This window comes from Pinus tabuliformis, chromosome 8 (genome assembly GCF_031772625.1).
Source record: "Pinus tabuliformis cultivar Carrire ecotype Pingquan chromosome 8, CPIR1, whole genome shotgun sequence".
Taxonomy (NCBI): Eukaryota; Viridiplantae; Streptophyta; class Pinopsida; order Pinales; family Pinaceae; genus Pinus; species Pinus tabuliformis.
In genome coordinates this window covers 1,182,486,277-1,182,510,517 of record NC_142294.1, presented here as the reverse complement: position 1 = coordinate 1,182,510,517, position 24,241 = coordinate 1,182,486,277, and the positions used below count along the sequence as shown (strand labels likewise).

General features: G+C 33.5%; 1 pseudogene; it reads left to right on the top strand.

Annotated features, from left to right (window-relative positions):
- Window positions 1-956: 956 nt before the first annotated feature.
- Window positions 957-2,167, top strand: LOC149239569 (putative carboxylesterase 2; annotated as a pseudogene).
- The last annotated feature ends 22,074 nt before the right edge of the window (window positions 2,168-24,241 follow it).

Sequence of the window (24,241 nt, the reverse complement as noted above, 5' to 3'; positions counted from 1 at the left end):
AAATGTTTATGCATTATGCTTAAATGTGTACAATATAAAATTACATAGCAAGTAAAAACAAAAATACATTTTTTTTATAATACACTATAAATATTCTAGCTTTATTTTTAGATCTCATCTCAAAATTTTAGCATTGGGGATGTTAAATAGTGCAATACTTATGTTTAACTCTAAGTAATCAAAACGCTTAATTTTTTTATTTGTTTATGTTAAAATGTTAAAATTAGTATTTATTTATTTATACCAAAATCACTAATTTTAAGTAATTCATTAAATCGAAGTGTGAAAACTTAATAACCGTCGTACAAATTTTACAATGATTACTCTTTAACGATTAAATAAGAAAATTACAAATAAATACCATCAAATTTAATCCCCTAACTGCAACTGATAGAAATAAATTTTCCGTGGGCCTGGAGTATGCCCTAAAACTGCTTCTGCTTGGCTAAGAGCTCGTCTTCCTCGGACGTAAGGAAACAGGTTAACGGCCCAAGACCCAAAGGCATCTGGCAGGAGTGAAAGCCTGCTCCCTTACGGACCACCAGCGGGTTATTTCAGGTGGCGTGGTTTTCCTTGATAACAGTGATGTGTCAACTGACATTTGCGGATAGCAGCCAGAGATGGCTGTCCTCACTGTTGGTTTGACAAACTGAGTTTGATAGGTTTTTCCACCTTTTGAAGAAAAAAAAAAAAGAAGAAAAGAAAAAGAAATAAACTTTCCGTAATTTATGGTGATACCACAGCGCATTTTATGGTGATACCACAGCGCATTGGACAGTGACCGGCGGACCGTAGTGGAAACTAGTGATGAAAGTTTGCACCAAATTACGTCACATTACACAAGTGTAGGCCCGGTAAGGCCTCATAATCATTTCATGAAAGTAAGGTCCAAAACATTTCCCTGTTTATGATACGATATTAGTGGAACATTAAGGTTCGTTATTAAACTCAAATGTATGTTTGGGAATTATCAGGGTGTCCGGTTTAAAGCCTCTGGCGTTTGTAATTATATTCTTATCTGCTTTCCTCCCCTCGGCTTTGCGATTGATAGCAGCACTACCAACAACATACCTATGGAGGAATCATCTTGTTCTTTATCTATCGTAGCTGAGGCTCCCGGTCATCTGAGGATATACGAAGACGGGACGGTTGAACACTTGCTCGACGAGGGTACCGTTCCCCCTTCTCCGCAGCTCGGTAATGAATCCAAGGGAGGAGTGTCATCTAAGGACGTGGTCATCGATCCTGAAACAGGTGTCTTCGTTCGACTCTTCCTTCCTCCGTTCGAAGTGACTAATGGAAAACAGAAAGTTACGGTACTTGTGTACATTTACGGAGGGGCTTTCTCTATTGGATCGGCTGCCTCGCCGCTTTATCACAACTATGTCAATGAAGTCGCTACAGAAGCCAAGGTGATATGCCTATCAGTGGAGTGCAGGAAAGCGCCAGAGCGTCGACTCCCTGCTGCTTATGACGATTGTTTTGGCGTTCTTGCAGTAGCGCTGGATGGGGTGTCCGTGGATCCGTGGCTCGCTTCACATAAGCAGTAGCGCTGGATGGGGTGTCCGTGGATCCGTGGCTCGCTTCACACGTAGATTTTAGGAAGGTGTTCGTGGTAGGTGACAATGCCGGAGGCAACATCGTGCATCAGTTGGGAATCCTTGCGAGTGGAGGGAAATGGGATGGCCTGTGTTTCCAAGGGGCCATTCTGGTTCACCCCGGCTTTCATGGGGAAGAACTAGTTGGCCGCGAAGTTAGGCCAGAGGCGAAGGCGGAGGGTTTTAAGGAGTTGTCGGATGCACTATGGAGCATCGTCCTCCCTGCAGGAGTGGATAAAGACCACCCATTTTCTAACCCAGTTGGACCCCGTTCTCCTGATCTGTCCACTCTGGTGTATGAACGAATGGTTGTATTCGTGGCAGAGAAGGATCTGCTCAGAGATCGTGCTGTTCTGTACTATGAAGGTTTAAAAAAGGCAGGCAAAGACGCTGATCTGGTTATTACGGAAGGCGAAGGCCACGTGTTCGATCTCTTCAATCCCAAATCTGAGAATGCGTATCTCATGTTGAAATGCATTTCGGACTTCATGCATTCCTTTTCCTCCCCTTCCTCCTCTGATGACCATTTCGGACTTCATGCATTCCTTTTCCTCCCCTTCCTCCTCTGATGACTGTAAGAACCCTACCCAGAGTCTTTCTTTGTTAATATGAAGGCGAATATCTGTGATTGTTTAGCATATACAGTTTCGTTGCGGAAACAGAAAGGCTACAGGGTAATAACTGCACTATGGAGCCAATATTGAAGAAAGTGGACCGTCTTAAAAACATAAGAGGCTACAGGGTAATAGCTTTAGCAAAAGTGTCATTACGCAGATATTGAAATCGATTGTTTCTGTTTCTGATGACGGCCATGTAGATCATAATTTGTTGTAATTTGTTGTCTTTTACCCGGAGCAACAATAATTTATTTGTAATTTGTTATTCTTACAAGTTGAAAGATCAATGTTAATTCATTTGTCTAGAGAAATTACACAAAATAGAAAAATAAAGAGATGCATTCATATATTTATTTTGATCATAAAAAAAAAACTGTAAAAAAAGAATTGATTTTTTTTGAAGTAAACAGTCTAAAAACCACAAATACATTATTGATCCATGAGAGATGTTAAAAATAATAAACTTCAGATATATTGAGCTGAGAGATATTAAAAACAATTCAAAAAATAATACATTCACATTATAATCCATTAATACATTCACATTATAATCCATTAGATATTAAAAACAATTCAAAAAATAATACATTCACATTATAATCAATTAATTATCGAAATTTAACTTTACAAATTCTTTTTATACACTGGTATGGTGGAGAAGGTACAAATACAAAAGCTGAAGTTATCGCTATTGTATAATGCCAGAATTTGGAACAGATAGCCATTTATGGAGAAGCAAGGGTAATCATTGAATGGTCTTTGTTCCCCTAATCTGGTAAATTGGATGCTTCGCATTGAGAATTTGAAGAAATCCTTGTATAACATCTCCTTTATGCGAGCTATCAAAATATAAGTATTGTAGCAGAGCCTAAAATATTCCATCACAGCTTCCTCCACAATGGCGGGGATCTATTCCAATGCGCTGATGTTTTTCCAGCTACTGGTGGGGAAGTAATTTTCAGAACTTTAGTTTTGTTATATTTGTCTTCTGATAGCGTATAAAGTATAATTGCCTACATGGAGCTCATTTTAATGTATTAGGGAAGACAGGATATACTTTCCAGCTAATTAGGGAGGACAAAAATGGTAGAATATGTTGAAGGATATAATATTTTAGTTTCAGTATAAGGCATATGATAGTGGTATTGGTTGAATATGTACAGTTTTTCTTTTAATAGTAATATGAATATTACGTTTTTTTTTGTTGAAGATGTTAAAAAGAATTAAAAAATTAATAGGTTTTGGATGTTTTAAGTTTAACAATGATTTAAAAAATATCTGAAAAGAGATTTGAACTTATTAATGAGATTTTTATTTGTTTGATTTTAGATTTTTGTGATCCACACTGATTTTGATGAATTCTTTCAGATTAATCACATCATGAGTTTTTTGTCGTTTCGAACCATCAAATATAGTTCATATCACGACAAAGGTGAAAAAATCAGTCAATCAAAATGTTTAAATAACAAGGATGCATTTGTTCCAGAGTTAGCCGTTAGAAAAGAGTTGTTATGAATTAAGGGTTTAAAAATTAGTTGAATAAATTTATTATTATTTTGTTATGTTTTATTTTAATTTATTAATATTTTAATTAAAATAATATGAATTAGTTAGATTAATTTAATAATACAATAATAATTGAATATTTGTGATTATATAATCAAAAATAAATTTAATATGGTTATTACTAAAAAAGAATAATATTTAACAATTATATTTAAATATTATTATATTCAAATATTGGGTAATATTTTAATAGGGAGATCAAAGAGGATATAAATTGCAATATAAAAATAAAAATAATCTTATTAATTATTATATTTATTGAAAAAGAATTATGAAAAGAGAGCGGGGATCCAACTTCTACTTAACTTCCAACCATCATCTCTGTTAAGATTAATAGCATTTTTCAATTTCAATGGCTTCTCGAAGCTTCCTATGATGGAAGTGATCAATCTTGGTGATAACTCGACAATTCTCGATGCAAACATGGTGATTGGATTTCACTGCATGTTCAGCTAAATTCGAGGAATGAAAGTGGTTGTGCTTAATATATGCTGCATGTTCTTGGATTCTCTGGTTAATGGAGCGCCCAGTTTCCCCAATGTAGGGAATCCCACAGGAACATGGGATGGAGTAGACACCTTTCATGTCTTTAGGGTTTACGGATCTTTGACGGATGTAAGAGAAGTTCTAATGGTATTAAGGGGTTTGAAGGTAGCATAAACTTTGTTCTTTTCTAGGATATGAGAAATCTTATCAGTGGTCCCTTGAATAAAAGGAAGTTGAATGCTGGAGATTGTATCATCACGAGAAGGTTTAATCCTTGATTCTTTACTAGCCCTTAGAAAAGCTTTAAGGCCTTGCTGCATGCTATAGCCATTATTTTCAAAAACTTTCAACAAATGAGATTTTTCCTCTTCTAAGTGATTCTCATCATAAATTCTTAGAGCACGGGTTGCAAGGGTGTTGAGAACCCCGAGTTTTTGTGCTGGAAAATGATGAGAACTGACATGAAGATACTGTTCAGTGTGCGTTTTTTTATGAAAAACCCTATGAGAGACAGTACCATCATCCATTCTCGAGAGGAGAATATCAAGAAAAGGAAGACATCCATCTACCTCGATTTCCATCGTGAATTTGATGGAGTCAGATTGGGAATTAAGATGGTTGAGAAACAAATTTAATTTTTCATGACCATGGGGCCACACGACACTAGTATTGTCAGCAAACCTCTTCCATCACTTGGGGCGGAGTGGAGCAGAGGCTAAAGCTTTGCTCTTAAAATCTTCCATGAACAAGTTGGCAACTATAGGGAAAAGAGGAGAATCCATTGCAACCCCACAAGTTTGTTCATAGAACTCACCCTAGAAGCTGAGAAATGTAGAGGTAAGGCATAGTCCAACCAATTTGGTTGTGTTCTCATCAGTAACACAATTAATGACATCGATGGTTTCTTGAATAGGGATATTAGTATGAAGGGAAACAACGTCAAAGCTTACTAACAGATCCCTAGGCTCTAGCCTTATATCTTTCAACTCTTTAACAAAGGAAGCAGAGTCTTTAACAAAGGAGTTGGTGTGACCAACAAGAGGTTTGAGTTTTTGAGCTAGGAATTTAGCAAGAAGATAAGTGGGCCCACCTATCATGTTAACACTAAGTCTTAAGGGGATCCCATCTTTATGAATCTTCAGAAGGCCATAAATTCTGGGGGCGAGAGGGTTGCTTTCAGTGAGCTTTCGCTGAGATGATTAAGGGCATTATTAGATTTTATGGAAAAAGCAACTTCTTTAGAAACTTTCTTAATAGGATCCTTGTTAAGCTTAATGTAACTACCATTGTTATAGAGATGGTCATTCATTTTGTTAACATAATCGACTTTATCTAAAATAACAATTGCCCCACATTTATCCGCTCTTAGGACAACAATGTCAGGGTTATCACTTAGGGTTTTTAGGGCAAGAAACTCATTTTTGTTAATGTTGCTTTTAGGAGGCTTTGTTTTCCTAAGCACAATAGCATAGTGTTGCCTAATAAACTTCTTAACATTATTAGGAAGGCCTCTAATTCCATATTCAATATTACAATTAATGTCCTCAAATGGAATCTTCTTAGGAGTAAGGGCGAAATTCAGCCCTTTATTCAAGAGGCAAAAAACAAATAAATCCAAAATTACACTAGAAAGGTTAAATACCATTTTTTAAAATGCTTTGTAAAGAATTATTATTATTATTATTAAAAAGAATATTATTATAAGAGTTGCAAACTTTGCTTCTATTATTGTTTTTTATTAGAGAAATTATTTTTATGAATATTATTTCCAATATTATAATGTTCATTTATGATATCATTTCTTTTAAAATAAAACTGATTATTGTCGTTATCAAGAATGTTTTTAATAAATGAATTTTGAATCATTTTACTATTATCACCCTAATGAATGTTTTTAATTTTTAAAATAATGTCATCATCAAAACTTTTTTTCTCCCTATTTAAGATATCATTAACATCAAAGTTGATATGTGAATTATTAAAGTTGAAATTAGAGTTATTAATGGGGAAATGAGAAATGACTTCAGGGAATGGTTGAATAGGAATGGGAGATACGGACAAGGAACGATGGGTGAATGGGAGTGAAGACGATCGAATAGAAGAGACTGAGACGTCAATGGAAGTGTTGACTAGAAAATGGGAAGAGGAGGAAACGATGAGGGGCTTGTAGGAAAGAGTTGAGCTCTTATTTTGATAACAACCAGGTTTCAATAAGACAAGGGAAGCAATGAAATTAGCAATAAAGTTACCGAAGAATCACAGTCAACAGATTGAGAGATGCCATTCTCATGAAGCGCAGAAGAACCGTGAACACTGGATTCACTACTGATAAATGACATCTCTTCCCTGTTGACAGATTCTCGAAGGAAAATTCCCGATCTCCCACCAGAAGAATACAAATTGAAGGATTCACATCCATGATGCTGATTACAATTAGAACTCCTACCAGATAACCTAACAGCTGAAGATGCGACAAATCGTTGGATAGAGGGCTTCTGGCTGCTAACCCAAGATTTAAGAGCGGCGATTTGGTCTCCGTTAATTTGGCTCATTGATGAACCGGACGCTGATAAATTACTAGAGACAAGAGAAGAATCACCTTGTAGTCTCATAAATTTCGCAGCTTGCTTTTTCTTTGAAATCTCCTCTAAATGCAGAGCTTTCAAAGCGGTGCAACCATCAATCACACCCCATAGATTGCCAGAAATGCCGTTAGCTAAATCCAAGTGAAGGGATAATAACCTTCGCTATAAAAAATCCAGATCCTTCCTCACCTTGTAGATCTCAGATCGAAGCAAAGATAAACTCGCTTTGAGAAATATATGCTTATTTTTGGACTTGTTAAGTTTGTATTTAATAGGGGTGAAAACCGGAATCACAGATGCATCCCTACAGCGTTTTAGAAAAGTAAGATCTGATTTTTTCTTTGAAACCTACCAGCTCATTCAAATTGATGAACTTTGTCAACCATTTCTCTTGATTTTGATGAATTCTTTCTAATTAATCACATCATGAATTATTTCGGAATAATCACATCATGATTATTAAACTTTTATAATTTATATAAAAATTTAATAATCACAAAATTATATTTTATTAATGATTTCTTTTCAATTTTATATATAAAAAATTAATGGCACACGCATATTTCCATTATAATTTATAATTTTTTTAATGGTTAGTGTTATTTTAAGTTAATTTTTTAATTGCTATGTCACAAAATTAAAAAAAATATGTTTTTATTTGTTTGTAACTCATCACTTGGGAGACGAGACCAAAGAAATAATTATTGTTTATCAACAAATGTCCAAAAATAATAGCAGAAGAAAAAGAAGAAATATAGCCTATGGGATAAGAGCTTTAAAGTAGAAACATCAAACTAAATAGGATAAGAGTTGTTCTTGTAGTGGGAAAATTATCTAGAATATGAAAACCAATAAAAAATATGACAAAAATGGAGCAAAAAAAGATAGTCATTCAAGATGTGGGAAAACCAACCAAATGAGAAAGTTCCATAGTAGCACAAGTTCTAAACATTTTATTGATATAAAAAAATAAAAGAAACTTGTGGGTCATGAAGATAATGAAGTGTCCAAATAAATGGAATGATCTGCAATGTGGTCCCGTTGTGAGGCCTAGGGCTAAGCCCATTTCTATTAATTATAATGTATAAATAGTGGTAACATTCCATTGTCATTAGGTTAGGCACATTCTACATTCATTTAAAGAATAATTTTTTTATGTAAGGTGAATTTTATTGACCAATTAGAAATGATATACATCATGTACAATCACTCCTCTTTTTCTAGTACAATGTGCCATATATTGATAAGAATATCACTAAGATGTATGCGACTAAGAATAGCAGAGGAGACATAGCGGAACAAAAGAAACAATTGCAAATGTGAATCACCCAAATTTGGGTAGGTCCTCAAAGCATCCTTTCTTTCCTTTCTTTTTTGAAACCTTCACCCAACCTTCCAAAGGTGGGCTTATCAAAGTGATCTAGAGATTATTATTGTGCATTGAAGGAGAATCCTTGTTAGAGTACAAAGAAGTAGACTCATGAGCTCACTTCAATGCACCCGAATGAGCATTATTATTCACTATCTCTATTCATGTCGAGGGAGCATGGTTCATAATAGGATCCTCAAGAGACTTTTGAGGAGTCGAATTTTGAGCCTCCTTGTCCATGCATTTCATCATCAGATTCTTCATCATCCTTGTTTGAATGAGAGGAGGTCTCGTCCTCCATAAGAGGTTGATTGCAGGGCTTCCAAAGTTTCGCTCTGGAATTTTAAATGTTCCACTTCTCGTAATATTTGAACAAAGAGAAAGAAATTTGTAAATGGCCTGTTTGATGACAAAAGTGCTAGCGGAAAGAAATATTCTCATATTCCAATGCCTAGCTCTAATGGAAATCAAAATTTTAAATTAATTTTGTTTGGCATCCCTTTACTGATGTCAATTTCAACACATATTTTTTCATAAGTGTAGATGCAAAACTTCCCACGAGAATTATCGGTTGCAATGAAATGACCTGTGGAGTTCACAATATCATCAAAAATTGAGTGTTTCCACAAGTGAGTAGGTGGATTAAGAAGATAGGCCGATATTGGTAGCTTGCAAATGACTACTATAGAAGGGTCAAAATATCGAAGCCAAGGGGTTAGGAACAATCCAGCATTGCCCCATATTAGAAGCCCATTAAATAAAACTTTATGGTAGTCTTCTAATTCTACAAATGCCACAATGAAGAAGCCTTTGGAGAACAAATTAACTTTACAACTCTTGGTCCATGAAGAATGGATCCATTGGTAAAGATTGGAGTAGGACCATAAACCATTAAAAGACATATGAGGGTTGATTATGCATAGAGCTAATGGAGTTTCTTGAGAGCAAGGTGTGATATTTCTAAGAAGGAAATTTATTTAGATTTTTCAACCAAGAACGGAATAGGAGCCACCTGAGAATATGATTCCTTTATGGAGGGTTAAGCATGTACAACATTTTCATAGGGAAAAACCCAAGGGGAGGATGAATTTCTCACAACACCTCTTCGTAAGTGAAGGGCCATAAAATCAGTGGCATCTTTACAAACATTATAGATTGAAAGAAGGAAAGGATCATCTAGATGCTTACCTTTGAAAAGTAGGCATTACATGACGTAAGGAATACCCACCTAGAGCTCTAGGGAAAACTTGAGGTCCTATAACAAATTAGTGGAGTAGGACCCAAAGAGAAGTTTAACAACTTTCTGTAAATAAATGTGTGAAACTAAGGGCTGAGGGCCTAGAGGGCTTATAACACCATCACCATGACAACCCGCAAGACCCTTATCTTCTTTAGAAAATGGTTCGATGAGATTAGCCTCTATACCACAAGCTCAGTGTCCAATGACATATAAGTTGTTCCCATGGTTACTCTCATCATCCCTTAAACAAAAATCCCTCTTCATAAGGCTATGATACCAATGCAGGGATCGATACTAATCTACCATCCCATAATGAGGATGGTGGCAGTCTGGTTGTAGGCAGGAGTGTTAAACTACTAAACTGCGAGGTTATCTCTTCTATTTTTGGTTGCGGGTTGAGTTGGTCTAATGGGTTCTCTCTCATCCACTTCTTAATACTATCATCCCTATTTTTCCAAAAGAAATGTGGTAACATGCAAAATACGCTATTCGGGGTTATTCCATAAGAAATGGAATAACACTATCGCACTTCACTATCGACAGTCACAATACAACGATAACCTTTTGAGCTTCACTAAGTTAACCGACTCCTCTAAAATCGCAGAGCACCGCTAAACCTCCATTAGTTTGGACCCGATAGAAATATAACCAATAGCTTATTAAAATTTTAAGTCTGCCTTCTAAAACCCGTTGCGCTTTTCCACCATTGATCTCTTCAAGATCCAACGATTGCAATACTCCCCGACCTTGAACCTACTCCTCTTTTGTCAATCGTTGATCTTGCTCCATCAGATCTAACGTTTAAATGCATATCGGCCAACAGACCTGTGTACTACAAATCCACTCGAAAAGGTGGTTTCTCTAGTTCTCCTCTTCGCTACGTGGTACATTCTATATGGAATCGGAGCCCAAATGGTGAATATCGCTTACAACCTTTCTTGCACCCAATAACCACTTGGGTTTCTTCAAACCACTTCGTTAACTGTTGGTTGATTTCCGTGCTGAACATCTTTGATCTGCCTCAGTCTCTGTCTATGGTTTTCCCTCTACAAATCTCAACCTTTCACTTGATATACTCAGAATTTACGATAAACTTAGTTTAAAAGGAAAAACACGGAATTTAACACAATCGACACAATTTTAACCAATTTCACAAAACACCATTTAAACTTGGAAATTCACAGAGATTTCGAAGGAGATTATCCTTCGGGATTTGATAGTGAATTTATCATTCACATACATAGAACTAAATCTTCCAAATCTACTGAATTTTCTCCAAGGAAGCCAAATTTCTTCAACAGTCAAAATCCCTTTACAATAGCATGAAAGTTACATAAGTACTCGTTCACCCTAACAACCAGATCCTAATTCAAAGGATAAAATTTATTAATCCTATTTGTTCTGCAAGGCATTCTCCTCGAGAATATCCACTACAGCTAACTAATTGAAACTTATTACATCATGATCAAATCCTATATCCTAGCTCTATGCTTAACTAGAAAAACATGGAAATTGATGGCTAAAGGACCCCATTCCTTTGCTTGTAGATTTTTTTGTATTTTTTGGAATAATTCTTTGAATTTGTCTTCAAGCCTTATGCTCCTGCATCAGACTCCTGAGGACAAAATTCTTCATTGGATCCGTCCATGAGCTCTTCTACAGAACTGCCCAATTTCTCTAGCATGTTTTTTGTTACCCAAGTAGCTTTAGCAATAGGTTGATCCTTCCATTTGACCAAATACTAAAAGTACTCCTGTCCTCTGATTTTATTGAACACTTTATTGTCCAAAATCCTTTCTGTCTGTAATTCCTTTGCTGTAGGTAACTGTTTTACCCACTCAATTTCTTGTGTCTCTTGGTCTTCTTCTATATCTTTTGCAATTTCACCTTCATACTTATATAGATCAGCAACATTGAAAATTGAAAATATTCCAACATTAGGAGGTAATTCAATTTCATATGCATTTGCAGAAAATTTTCTTAATACTCTGCATGGTCCAATTTTCTTGAACTTCAATTTTTTACACTCCCTCTTTGAAAATCTTTCCTTCCTTAGGTGTGTTAAAACCAAATCTCCAACTTCAAAGTTCACTTCTCTTATTCTCATGTCTACTCTGTTTTTGTACTTGATGTTGATATCCTGTAGCTGTTGTTTCACATGTTCATGTATTTCTTGTATTTCTAAAGAAAAATCTTCTCCTTCTGCACCTTTCATCTCATCTTTTCCCAAGTTTCTTAACTCAGATACTCCTCTTGGATGCATTCCATAAACTATGTGGAATGGACTCTGTCCTATACTCCTATTAGGTGAGTCATTATATGCATATTTAGCTTGTGCCAACACTTGATCCCACTGCTTTGGATTTTCTGCAGTAAGACTCCTTAAAAGATTACCCAAACTCCTATTCACAACTTCAGTCTATCCATCAGTCTATGGATGATAGGCAGAACTGAAACTCAGTTTAGTTCCCAAATTCTTCCATAGTGTTCTTCAGAAATGTCCAACAAATTTGGAATCCCTGTTTGAGATAATACTCTTAGGTAACCCATGCAATCTTACAATCTCCTTGAAAAACAAATTTTCAATGTGAGAAGCATCACTGGTTTTATAACATGGAATAAAATGTGCCATTTTTGAAAATCTGTCCACTACAACAAAAATTGAATCATTTCCTCTTTGATTCTTTGCTAAGCCCAAAACAAAATCCATACTACCATATCCCAAGGCCTATTTGGAGTTGGTAATGGAACATACAAACCTATGTTTTGGCTTCTTCCCTTTGCATATTGACAGACTTTACAAGTTTTCACATACTCTTCCACTTCAGATCTCATTTTCGGCCAAAAATAAAATATGTTCAACTATTCATAAGTCTTATCTATACCAAAATGTCTTGCAAGTCCACCACTATGTTTCTCTTTGATTAAGTTCTCCCTCATAGAACAATTTGGTATGCATAGCTGGTTTCTCTTAAATAACAATCCATCTTGTAAGAAATAATCCAACCATTTATTCCTATCTATCAAAATAGGATTCTTACAAGCTTCAAATGCCTCTTTAAAATCTAAATCTGTCTCATACAATTCTTTAAGAAAATCAAAACCCAATACTTGAATTTGACTCTCTAGAAATAATGTATTTCTCCTACTTAAAGCATCTACAACTTTGTTTGATTGGCCATTTATGTGCTTCAAGACAAAATTGAAACCTTGAAGATACTCTACCCATTTGGCATGTTTCTAGTTAAGCTTTGGTAGCTGCATAATATACTACAATGCATGGTTATCTGAATAAAGTATGAACACCTTTGACATTAGATAATGTCTCCACTTCTTCAATGACTGCACAACTGCATAAAACTCTTTATCATAAGAAGAATACTTCTTCTTTGAATCATTCAGCTTTTCACTAAAATAAACTATAGGTATTTCTTCTGACTTTAAACACCTCTAATAGCTTCTCCACTGGAATCACATTTCACTTGGAAAGGTTTACTAAAATCAGGTAAAACCAAAATAAGTTTTTTAGTGATTTTCTTCTTCAACAACTGAAAATTCTTTTCTTTTTTAGCAGTCCATCTAAATGGTTGTTTATCCACCTTTATAGTCTCAATAATAGGAGCATTGATCTTACTAAAATTCTTTATGAATTTCCTATAAAAACTAGCAAGACCATGAAAACTCCTTACCTTAAAGATACTTTTAGGTGAAGGCCACTCCATGCTTGCCTTGATCTTTTCTGCATCCATCTTCAATCCTTCAGCAGAAACAACAAAACCCAAATACACTAATTCCTCTTTCATGAATGAACATTTCTTCAAATTTAGCAATAATTTCTCTTACTGCAACCTTTGTAAGACATAATTTAGATGTCTCATGTGTTCCTCCTTAGACCTGCTGTAAATTAATATATTGTCCAGATATACTATTACAAATTTACTTGTAAACTCTTTAAGAAATTCATTCATGAGTCTCATAAACATACTTGGTGCATTTGACAACCCAAAAAGAATTACTCTCCATTCATACAATCCTTCATTTGTCTTAAAGGCAGTTTTCCACTCATCCCCTTCTCTTATCCTTATCTGATGATACCCACTCTTAAAATCTAGTTTTGTAAAATACTTTGCTCCACTCAAAAAATCCATCAAATCTTCAATTCTAGGTAAAGGAAATTTGTACCTGATTGTGATTTTATTAATGGCTCTTGAATCAGTATACATTCTCCAGCCTCCATCTTTCTTTGGACTCAACACTATTGGTACTGCACAAGGACTCAAACTCTCTCTGATCAGTCCTTTGTCAAGCAGTTCTTGAACCTACTTTCTAACCTCTTCATTTTCTATGGGAGTCATTCTATAAGATGCTTTGTTTGGTACATTTGCTCCAGGAATCAAATCTATATGATGGCTAATTCTTCTAATGGGTGGTAACTCATTAGGAAAATCATCAACAATGATATCACGATAGTTGTCCAACATTTCTTGAATTTCAATGGGTAAATCAGAAACTTTAGTAGAAGTCATTATTACCTTGGGCTTGAAAATTACAACAAAATTTAGCTCATTCTCTTCAATCTGCTGTAAGTATTACTTTCCTCCTAGCAATAGAGTTTTTGAATTAGTATTCTTTCCTGATGCATCCTCTTCTCCCATAGGTAGCAATGTATGATTGATACCATCTTTACCAAACTTGTAGGTGTTTCTTTTCCCATCATGCATAGCTCCTCTGTCATATTGCCAAGGTCTTCCAAGCAATATGTGACACACATCCATGGGCATCACATCACATACAATTTTATCCTTATATTTTCCCAACTGCAACTCCACTTCAAACTGTTCATTCACTAACAACTGATGTCCCTTTTGTAACCAAGACACCGTGTAAGGTGTTGGATGCCTCATTGTCTTCAGCTTCAATTTCTCCACCACTTCTATAGAGACCAAATTATTAGTACTACCACTATCAATAATCATTTGACAGCATTTCCCTTGAACCTTATACACTGTTATGAACAAAGTCTTTCTTTGTGATGGTTCAACTATCTCCTTTGCTAGCTTGAGCAAAACTTTATTAACTACCAAAGATTCTCCTCTCTGGTACATTTTCTTCTTCTATCATTGCTGTTGCTTCTTCCTCAACTTGACCAACAATTTCATTCCTCTGACTTTTTCCTGCATTCCCTGAGCATTCAAAAGCTCTGTGTCCCAGTTTCTTACATCTGTAACATCTTACTTCTCTTCCTCTGCCTCTACCTCCTCTTCCTCTAGAAAAACTATCTCTACCACCTGCATCACATCCTATGGTTACTTGCTGGTTTGAGCTGCTGCTAGCTCCATCTTTAGGTGTTGTAGATCTTCCTCTACCACCTTGACTTCCTTTTCCTTTGAAAGTACCTCTTCCTCTGGCAAACTGCTTCCTTATGAGCTTTTCTTCAGCTTTCAGTACCATCTCATAAGCTTCTTCTAATGTTTTAGGAGACAGTATACTTATCTCATCTTGAAGGTCCATCCTAAGACCATTCACATATATAGCCACCTTCTCATCTGTATCCTAAGTTTTTCCAGCTCTTATACTTACCTTATAGAATTCTTTTGTATATTATCTCACTGTCATAGACCTCTGTCTAAGATTCTGCATATGTTTGAACAAGGTTTGCTGATAATTACTTGGTAGAAACTTACCTCTTAGCTTTGCTACCATCCTATTCCAATTTCTGATTGGTTGCTTGTTAAGACTTTTTCTTTATGCCTGCACTCCATCCCACCAAAGTGTTGCATGTCCTTTTAGCTTGGTGACAACAAAATTTACTTTCTTCTCATCTTTTGTTTCTTCATAATCAAAGAATTTCTCCATGCCATTAATCCAGTCTACCAATTCTTTTGGATTCAATCCTCCCGCATATATTGAAACCTCAGTTTTTGGCCTAACTGTGGATCTCAACACTGATTGGAGGAACCTCATCTCAAGAGTAACTACTATAGTTTCCTCCTCTCCTTCAGTTTCAACCTCAAGCTCGCTAACATCTCCATCATCTATATTTCTCCCTGTTTTTAATGCTTCTAATCTAGCCTGCATCTGTTGCATAGCTTCCATCACCTCAGCATTTGCAACTGGTCATCCTCTTCTACCATGTCCTTGTGCTCTTCCAACTCTAAAAGCCATATTGGACTTCCTTCTCTTGCTTCTGAGATTCAATTCAGTGTCAACAGGTTGCTCTGATACCACTAATGGTGGCGGTCTGGTTGCAGGCAGGAGTGTTAAACTACTAAACTGCGAGGTTATCTCTTCTATATTTGGTTGTGGGTTGAGCTGGTCCAATGGGTTCTCTGTCATTCACTTCTTAACACTATCAGCCCTATTTCTCCAAAAGAAATGTGTTGACATGCAAAATACATTGTCTGGGGTTATTCCATGAGAAATGAAATAACACTATTACACTTAGCTATCGACAGTCACAATACACCGATAACCTTTTAAGCTTTGCTAAGTTAGCCAACTCCTCTAAAACCACAGAGCACCGCTAAACCTCCATTAATCCAGACCCGATGGAAATATAACTCATAGATTATTAAAATTTTAAGTCTGCCTTCTAAAACCCATCATGCTTTTCCACCATTGATCTCTTCAAGATCCAATGATTACTATACTCCCCGACCTCGAACCTGCTCCTCTTTTGTCAACCATTGAACTTGCTCCATCAGATCTAATGGTTTAAATGCATATCGGCCAGTAGACCTGCGCACTCCAAATCCACCCGAAAAGGTGGTTTCTCTCGTTCTCCTCTCCCCTACGTGGCACGTTCTGTATGGAATGGAAGCCCAAAAGATGAATACCGCTTACGACCTTTCTTGCACCCGATAACCACTTGGGTTTCTTCAAACCAATTTGTTAACTGTTGGTTGATTTCTGCGTCGAACACTGTTGATCTGCCTTGGACTCTGTCTGTGGTTTTCCATCTACAAATCTCAACCTTTCGCTTGATATACTCAGAATTTACGATAAACTCAGTTTAAAAGGGAAAACACAGAATTTAACACAATCGACACAGTTTTAACCAATTTCACAAAACACCATTTAAACTTGGAAATTCACAATAAAACAGAGATTTCTAAGGATATTATCTTCGGAATTTGACAGAGAATTTATCATTCACATACACAGAACTAAATCTTCCAAATCTATTGAATTCGCTCCAAGGAAGCCAAATTTCTTCAACAGTCAAAATCCCTTTACAATAATGTGAAAGTTACATAAGTACTGGTTCATCCTAACAACCAGATCCGAATTCAAAGGCTAAAATTTATTAATCCTATCTGTTCCGTGAGGCATTCTCCTCAAGAATCTCTACTACAACTAACTAACTAAAACTTATTACATCATGATCAAATCCTATATTCTAGTTCTATGCTTAACTAGAAAAAGATGGAAATTGATGGCCAAAGGACCCCATTCCTTTGCTTGTAGATTTCTTTGTATTTTTTGGAGTAATTCTTTGAATTTTCCTTCAAGCCTTATGCTCCTGCAACAGGGGATGATATCACATATGTTTGTGCTTTGGGTAAGGATAATGCTCGTATTTTCATCTAGGAATGTCCACCATTACTATCCAATGGTTAAGACTCTCTATTGTCACATGCCGATTGGTTTGAGTTGGGCTGCATATTTTTTCCAAACCTTTTGCATCTTCCTAGCTGCCGCTATGATTTGACTCCAGTGCTTTTCCTTTATGTGATGTGGATCAATGTTTTTTCACTTATCAATTTAAAGAGTAATTATAATAATATTATTTTTTTATTGAAAAATAAGTTTTACATACACATTATAGAAAAAGAGAAGAAAATGAAGGATATATATAAATAATTCATATCCGCTTGTAAAGAGAAACTAAAACAATTATAAAATAATAAGGACTTGAATCTGAAATTTTAGCTTGGAATCCCTAATCAACAATACTCTTTGTCTAGGATTTACATATGTATCTCATCCTGCCATCATTTTGAATAAGCTTTTGGAGAACTAACATCATTATCAAAACACATTTGCAACAAAGTTTCCAAAGAGTGTTATTGGCTACCCAACTGACTCCCCTCTCATTTTCAAAATGATATGGGCCCCACTTTTTATTTATTTGTTTGCTTTTGATTTTTGTAATCAGTTTTCTATTGAAATTTTTATAATGGTTTCAAGTACATATTTCCATATGGATTGTGATATGGCTTCCATCTCGTTTCATATTTAGCATTTTTATTCAAAGAAATGGAGAATTTATCTTAAGCATTATTGACTATGATTATTTATCATCTTTTTTGTTACAATAACAAGTTAACTTATGTGTTTTGAGTCAGTTCATGGGGTCATAAATTTATTTAACCTAGTCAACATGTTCTCACTAAAGTCTTCAATATGTTACCTATATATACTCTCATTTTAATTTTTGGCTTACATTTTGTGCAAGCAATAACTGTTTTTTCTTTCGCATTATATAAGTCAATGGATTATATGAAATTTATGGGTCTCAAACCCTATCCTAATAATGGTTTATTTGTTTTAGAAAATTTTTATTTACGTGTGTATGAAATGTGTCATTCTAAACATGATGGTATTGACATTTGGATTTCGTGAGTTTTATAGATATATGGGTATATTTGTTTTGGAAAATGTTATATTCTTTCATTTGAAACGTTGTCATTTCATGACCTTGTCATATCATTGGTCATTACCAAACCCTTTGATCAATATTTTGACATGTTGTTATGGTTTGATTTTCATTGTATTTAATATCAAACCTCTAGTTCTATGTGAAACTTAATACTGGTATAGAAAAATTCTGATTTTTTATATGGTGAAATGATGGTTGACACATTCAATGAGATTTTCTTTGATTTTAACATCTGTCATTTCTAGTGACATGGAACCATACATCCGACTTGTAAACTCTCACTTTTCGAAATTGTTCACCTCATTGACAATTAACATAATTCAAATAGTCCCAGCCATAACTCCTATGGTGGTGAGTATTGTTGATTAGTACCTTTGTACCATGTGTGCCAATCGCTAATACATCACGTAGGGTTTTTTTCCACATCCAATGAATTTTATTCCTATGTATGGGCTTTACATGTCATTCCACGGGATGTTAGGGTTTTCAAAACTTAATCCTGCTCATTCCACCTCCTATTCACACCCAACCCAAACTAAAATTGCACCAAAACTATAGCCATGGCACCTGTGAATAGAATTGAGCTAGTTAAAGCTTATATCATTGAGACATACGATGAATATTTGGAATTGTTTCAATAGGTTGGATGGTGGAAATTTATTTATCTCTTTCATGGTTTTAGTGAGGGAGTAGTTAGAGCTTTTACCTCTATGTTTGATCCTAAGAGGGAGAAAGTTGGTGACCTAGAGATTCTTGTGGATGTTAGTTTCATTGCCAAAGTAATTGATATTTCCACCATGGGGGGAAAATGGTAAAAAAAACTACCCTGTGCATGAGATACCTTTGAAGAAGTCTCTAGCTAGCAAGGATTGCACATAAGATGTCAAATATTTGCAAGTTCTTTCCTAAAACCTAAGTGGAAATATTTGGTGTTTTTCCTACATCATTATATAACATGTGAGGGGTGCTACAAGCTAGTGTATATTTATCATATATGTCTCCTCATGGTGTTTTTGGTGTATAAACTTAATCTTCGATATTATTTGTATAAAATCCTAGAAAAAATGGCCAAAGCTTATTAGACCCAACATAAGAACCTTGAGAGATCCTTATTCCACAATGACCTTATTTGTATTTTGGTTGAGAGAATCATCTAACAAAAAAGAACAATTCGTGGGATACGTCTCTCCTTTGAAATAGCTATCAGGAACGCTAAATTGTTGAGTACCTAGGTCTTATATCTAGGGTTTCGTCTAGTCCAACACCAGCCAAATCAACTTTGTTTGATCCTGATATTAAGGATTATCTCAATGAGTCTTTCCATGCAGAGAAATTGGATTATTTTGACAATAATGGGGTTGTAAATCCTTAAATTACATCTCTTCATGTCACCAAGAGAATGGCTAAGAATGTTGAATTCCATCATGTGGAATTGAAACTAGAATTTAGGGAAAAAGAGGAGTTAAAACCCTTTGACTATAGCCTTCGATTTAAACCTGAAAAATGAGAAGAGGTCAGGCATTCTGTGTATAATTCTCAGTGAAGATTAAACAAGCTGAAAGAAAGATATCAAGGGTTCAACATAATAGGCGAAAGAGTATCCATAAAAAGGAGGATTTCATCGATCCTAAAGTGCCATCCAAGCCTTCACCAAAGAAGAATAAACCTCAGACTAAAGATAACTCAGGTTTTGTGGAAAATGATGAATATGTGTGTGATGGCAAGAATCCTGTAGAAAAGACTCCTCAGAGCAATCCTGGATCTGATCCATCCTTACTCGACATGTACTAGCACCATCAATTTCTCATTACAGTGCCTCACCTAGAGCATCATATTAACCAATTGTTATACGAAAACAACCAACTAAAATCCCTAAACCAATCAAGAAAAAAAATAGAAATCTATAGAAAATGAAGTCAAAATATAGCTAGGAGATACTCATAAAATCATTAAGTCTTTGAATTTCAAGGTTGTCAACTCTCTAGATTCGAATCACGCTTGACAAAGACTTTATATTATCTATATTTCAGGGGATTTCTAAGATATGTTTTTATTTTGATTTCAATAACTAAATTTAAAATGGACACTACAAATATTGATTCTGTAACATCCTTTGTTTTATTACAATTGTAAGTTGTTAATTCTATTTTATTTATTTTCCGATAGGTTATTCTTATGATGATATTAGTTTCAATGGAGCGGTTAATGTGAATTCCTTTTAGCTATGTGATGATGACTGGTTAGTCCTTCTATGTTTATTTCTTTCAAGTAGATCGGACATGACCATTAGGTCAAAAACAATATATTGTAATTTTGTTAAAAAAAATAAATTGTAGATTTATCTTGAAATCTAGTTAGGCTCTCGGGCCTATATAAAAATATTTAATTTTGACCGGTAATTAGGAGAGAAAAGTGAAGAGAAATGTTGGAAAGTATACAATGATTTGAAAAAAATTTAAGTCTTTCTATAAGTCTATTGATTTGGTTTGGTTCAATCAAGCATTTCTTGTACTAGCCTTATTTTCCATACTTATTTTTCGATTCTCTCCTTGATTCTTAGTAATTTCACTTTTGAGAATTTTAAAGATAGCATACTTTGATACATAAATAAATAGTAATTTTCATTGCATTTCTTTTCATTCCTATTAATTCAATTTATGTTTGTTTGTATTTGATCATTACCATCCTTCAATGAATTGTGTCCTAAGGGTGATAATAGTTATAAACATTCCTCTTATTTGTGTTTATGTGATTTGTCTACAAGAATTTAGATCACTGAGAGAAGTTATTTTCTTTATATGAATTGAACTAATAACAATGTTGTAGTAATTTCTGGTATGTTATTTTATTTCATTGTTTGTTTATTAAACTATTTCATAAACGAATAATTGGAACAAAATTCTACTCATAGAAATAGTTATAGTCATTTCTCTAGTATACCTTAGCCAAGAAATAGTAGTTAGAATGCATTAGTTAGTTCTCTGCATATATCAACTATTCTTGATGTGAATTATTAAAACAAATATTGTTTGATCTGCACTGTCTTAAAAGATAAGAAGCTTACATTTTCATAGTTATTTGTCTTTTATTTATTCACATGAAGGATTATTGTTAATTTTAATTTATAATTGCTTATATAAATTAAAATTAGATAGCATTTCATAATATTTTTGCAGAAATACATATGGTTTATTCTTTAAACCAATTACATTAAGTTCTAGTCTTTTATATGTTGTATTATAATTCTTGTACCATTTGTACAGAATTTATTGTATTTTAACTCCTAATGCTAATTTGATTTCTGTATCATATTTTATTAATTATTAGTTAATAGTTTTAGGTATATTAATAATAGTTTAGGTTAGTGTGTATATCACATTAGCTAACCTTTTAGGTTTCCCCCTGGTTCTCTTCTTTGTTAGAGGAAGGATCCAAAGGCCAATGAAGCCTTAAAACCCATTGGAAGTGACCATCCCAAACATCTTTGGCTATTCAAGGAGCCTCAGTATGTGTCACATCCCCTTTGTTGACTAAGGTATTAAAACCCACATCAACAAAATGACACTATACGGAGGGCACGCTCGACTCTAAATGGGAGATACAAATTGTTAGGTCTTCTATTGTCATCAGAAGTCACTCAAGGATTTTTACAAATTTATGTATTGTTAATTAATACTTCAATACACATAAAAATAATTGTCACTAAAAAATAATACTTTTAAGAACTCGACAAAAAACACACATTTTACATATAGATTTCATTAAAAAAATACGTATTTTGTGGCTTTCTCGCTAAAAATGACATGTTAAATAAATTAATTTTATGAAAAATTTGAATAAAAGAAGTTGGAAAAATAACAAATTTTACGAAATTTTTATGAATTTTATATCCAAAAATAATAACATTTGATTTTATTTTTTTTTTCCCGAAAAACAGACTCACATACAATTAACAAAAAAAAATGTTAAAAAATTAATAAAAACGTACAATTAAAAAAGACAATATAATTAAAAAAAAGGTAAATTAAAATAAACATTAAAAAAAAAAAATTAAAACATAAAACATAAAACAAAAATAAAAAATACAATAAAAAAAAACATTAAAAGAAATAAAATAAATAAAATAAAAGAAAGTTTAAAAAGAAAATATTAAAAAATAATAAAACATTAAAAATAATAAAACAAGATTAATTTTTTTTTAAACATAGAATAAAACTAAAGAAAAATTTATATTTAAAAATAAATAAATGAAAAATAAACAGAATCAAGGATGACCCTTTTTCACTCCTTTGGCATTGCACGCCTACTAATTCGGCCCTTCGATGCCTAGTTGGCGGAGGGTCGATTCTCCGCTAACTAGGCGCTGAAGCCCATTGATTTTACATTTTTTTTTTTTTTGTTTTTTTTTTTTTAAGGATGTTTTATTTTATTTTTCGTAATGTTAAAATATATATATATATATATATATTATATATATATTTAATAATATATATATATATATTTTTATGTTAATGTTTTTTCTTTAATTAAAAAATGTTTTAATGGTTTATTTTTAATTTTAGAATTTCTTTTGTCAATTTCTTTTTAATGTTATTTTGGTTAAATTCATTTTATTGTTTTTTTAATATATTTTTTAAATTTTAATTATCCAAATTGTGTTTATTTATTTGTTTTTTAGTGTTAATTTTTTTTAAATTATGTTTTTATTTTTCATTTATTTTATATATATATATATATATATATATATATATATATATATATATATATATATATAGATATATATATATATATAATTTAATTATCCAATTTGTGTTTATTTATTTGTTTTTTAGTGTTAATTTTTTTTTAAATTATGTTTTTATTTTTCATTTATTAATATATATATATATATATATATATATATATATATATATATATATATATAGATATATATATATATATATATATTTATTTTTTATTTTTTTATTTTTTATTTTTTATCTTTTATGAATTAATTTTTTTTTTACATCTTTTGTGTGTGATTATATATATATATATATATATATATATATATATATATATATATATATATATATATATGTTTGATTTCTTTTTTTCTTGCTCATTTTTTATTTTTTATTAATGTTTTAATATATTTTTTATTTACTTGTTATTAGTTTTTTAAACTTTTTTTTTAAATCTTTTTCAATCATTCAATTTTTGTTTTGTTTTGTAAAAAGTATATGGTAAAAGATAATGCTAACTATAAGTGGACAAACCAAGAAAAATAGGATTTTGGTACTATATAACTAGTCATCTCTAGGGCTCCTACTCTGATGAACCTATATTTCTCTAGAGATTTCATACTCTATACCTTTACTTCTAATTCCTATCCTTACATAGAATACAAAGCGAGATGGTGAAATTCATAATGCATTTATGAGCTCTGCCTTTAGGGGAGCTAAGCTAAATTAACCAACAGTAGATAAACAAGTGTTTCATTTCTTTAAGATAGTAACACATTTCAAGTCATATCTACCAAAATATAAAACCAAGGTAATCGTTCCCTATCCAACAGTAAGAAGCTTACTAGTCCAAAGGAATTAGGAGAAGAAAGGCCCACTCGATGATAGCGCTCCAAGAGTATGACTTAGAGATCAAACTTGCAGATAGTGAAAGGTCAAGGTCTTTGTAAACTGGCCATTGCATCTGTTAATCTTCCCAACTAGGATCCTTGGCCTCATAATGAAATATATTTGATCAAAAATGAATTTTATGTGTGTCAGATGATCCTAATTCTCAATATTATGATATTAGCTTTATTTGTTGACTGGTTCAACATCGCCCCATCTGGGAGCTAAAAGGAGAAGATTGTTAAGGCTCAAATACACTCCCTATTAGCTCACCAATAATGTTCTATTTTGTAAAAATTTTGATGGATTATTGCTTTGTTGTCTAGAATAAGGTGATTCTCAGAAAGTACTCCATGAATTCCATTTTGGTCTCGCTAGTGTTCATTTTGGCAGAGACACCACTACTCAAAAAAAGGTATTGAGGGTTGGATATTATTGACCTACCTTATTTATAGATGCCCATGCCCTAGTCCGAAGATGTGAGACCTGCCAAAAGACTTTTGGTA